This window comes from Monopterus albus, unplaced genomic scaffold (genome assembly GCF_001952655.1).
Source record: "Monopterus albus unplaced genomic scaffold, M_albus_1.0 scaffold338.1, whole genome shotgun sequence".
NCBI classification, from domain to species: Eukaryota; Metazoa; Chordata; class Actinopteri; order Synbranchiformes; family Synbranchidae; genus Monopterus; species Monopterus albus.
The window spans coordinates 436,085-439,170 of NW_018128218.1; positions in this window are offsets into that span (position 1 = coordinate 436,085).

Here is a 3,086-nt window from a genome sequence, read left to right on the forward strand (position 1 = left end):
TCTAAGTCACTGTAATAAACATATGTAAACATGCAGACTGCACTTTTTAAATGTTGTCTGTATACTAGACATAAATAAATAAACATATCTTACTGATCTGCCCAGTAAGTCACATTACAGACACAATATGCAGAAAAATAAAGGAGAACAAATATCTGAATCTGACTGTACCTCTTTGGAAATATTTAGGTACATCAAAGTTAAATGTAATATATGAACTGTAATTTTTAATTAAATCCTAAAAGAGAAAAACAGTATGAACATTAATATAAGGTGCACACAATGGGTATAGCATTTCCAGCCATAGTGATCCTACTGTGTGGTTCTCAGTTGATCACAGGTTTTTTCTAGGAAAACCAGCATATCCACTTTTGCTGGTTTTAAGGACGAGCGAGTGCAAGTCACTATGTTCCCTCCAGTGCTAAACAGAGGCTCTGAGGCTGCACTTGTGGCTGGTACACAAAGATACTTGCAGGCTAACTTGCACAATTGTGGAAAGTTAATCTTGTGCACCTTCCACCAAGCCAGTGGGTCATCCTCTCCATCAATGACAGGGGTCAACAGGTAACTGTTTAACTCTGCTTCTGCAACTTCAGCTTGAACAGGTAAAGCAGAAGAAGCCACATTGGTTTTGAAAAGGCTGCCAAGAGACTTCTTTGCCTTTTCCATGGAGGGCTGTGCACTTTGAGGCTTCTGAACAGTTTCAGTACGAGATCTCTTCTCCTGCAAGATGAAAAGAAACATCACATTAGTTTTGCTGTTAAATTACACAAATATGAATGTGTTTATGGAAGTGTCTTATTCAAAGATATTATTATCCTGGCTATATGTATGTCTTGCTGATTCTAGCATTTCAGTCTTCAGTCGGGCCTTGATGGCAGGGATGTTATCTGAGCTGATGTACTGAGCTTTGAACCTAGGATCCATGAATGACACAACATCAAAAAGCTCCTGGGTGCAGGGGTCACTATATTTGTCACTGAGGTATGAATGGACCTTGGTTTTAATCAACTTAGAGAGGTCAGTGTCCTCAGCATCTTCAGCCAGGGCTGATGTGGCCAGATGGTGGAGAACTGGTTTGAGGTAAGAGATGCTCACATACTCCTCTCCAGAAAGAGCATCTGTAAATTCCACGAGAGGATGCAGTGCCTTGTGAATAGACTCCAACACTTCAGTATCTTGCCAGGTTGGAATGAGGGAGCGTGCATATCTGTCACCTGACAATACGTGGGATATGGCTTTGGCCTGTTCCAGGACTCTGGCAATCATCCTTTCCTTAGATCCCCATCTTGTTGGGCACTCAGTTATGAGTGTGGGCTCAGGAAGTTTGAGCTCCCTCTGTGCCTCAGTCATTGCTGCCTTCTTCTTCCAACTGTGGGAGAAATGCCCCACCAGCTTCTTGCACAGCTCTGTCGCTCTTGACACTCTGTCATCTTTCACTGCATTTTCTGGAAAAATAATTAAATAATCAGTAATAATAATAATATTAAATAAAATTAAGTAATTTGAGTGAGGCTATCACAATTATACATTTTACATATACATTATGCATAGACATTGTACATATACATTTTACATACATTCTCTCACTTACTCAAAAAATAGTCAAATAGGGATGGGCGATGTATCAAGGAACCAGATTTACTGACGAGATGTGCATGACAATCCCATGCAATGTTTTGCCCAGTCCTGCATCCCAATTTGCATACTATCAGTACTAAATAGTATGAAAGTAGATTTAGTATGTCCCATACCTGTATAGTACCCGGTACTTTTAACCACGCTAACTCTGAGAGACGAAGCAGTCCAAATAACTTCAAAACAGTGCTGATTTATTCAATGAACACAGGTAAAAATTAACATTACACGCTCAGGTATCTTGCACCTCCAACATGCACACAGGCAGCTGAAAGATGACCTGAACCACAACAGGCATATACATTATATCACTTTGGGCTAACCCCATTCTACACAGGAACCCCAAACCGTGATGTCTCCCGGTGCCAGCTCTGCAGCTGCCCAGAGCATTAGTCAAAGCATGAGGAAAAATCAATGTGTGATTGTCTGTTGATTATGTGGTGTGAAGCTAAAACATTCTAACACGACCTCTAGTGACATGTCATGACATTAAACATAAGAAAATATTATGGCTATGGCTACAATTATACATGTCATAATAATAATATTAAACATCCTGTCTTCTAACAGTCATCAACTTTCTATCTAGTTATCCTTGACCATAAGCAACCTGCAGCAACTCATGAGAATGACTAAGCATTTAACAGCCTGAGCTAGACATCCTGACTCCACTAAACATTCCTAATACAAGTATCTGACCAATATCTATCTGACTAAAAATACCTAACAATTCCCCCTTTTCGACACGACCAAAATCGTGTCGACCTAAATCAGTGTCCCAGTTTCGCCAGATGAAGCTACCTAGGGTTAGGCTAAAACTACAGAGCTTAGTACTTTAGATGAACTAAAAACACAAAAAGGGTTACAGCATGTAAGCAGGTTTTTCGTTGCAGTGACCTGTATATGTATGCCGTATGTGTAAGCTGATTCAATGCAACTAAGAGCGTTTGAGCAGACATAATTGTGGAGATGCATAAACATCATGTGTAGCAAGCTTTCATTGGTTAATCATAAAATTAGGGGGTAACTAATACACACATAAAAACAGAGATTCCCTTACATCCTATCATAATCATAAACACCACTCAATAATAAGAATTTAAATTACCATTAATACTTACCAAACTTAATTATCCAAACTCAATTAGCAAGAATCAATTAACAAAAATCAATTAACAAACTATGAGTCCACACCACCTGTGTGTATGCAAGAATATATCAGTATGTATTAACCTTTAACCATTTTATGTGGGATCCACAGTCTTTACTCCGGTCCATGGAGCTCTTCAACCTCTCACTCACCGGGCTCAGTGAGGGAGATCAGGGGAAAGGATTCCCAGGGGGCCGGAGTTTGTATCTATTCATAGGCAGGGGGCTGTGGATACCTACTATCAATGGCAGTGGTAATGCACTTGAGACAGAGATGCCTGATGCAGGGAATTGATCCG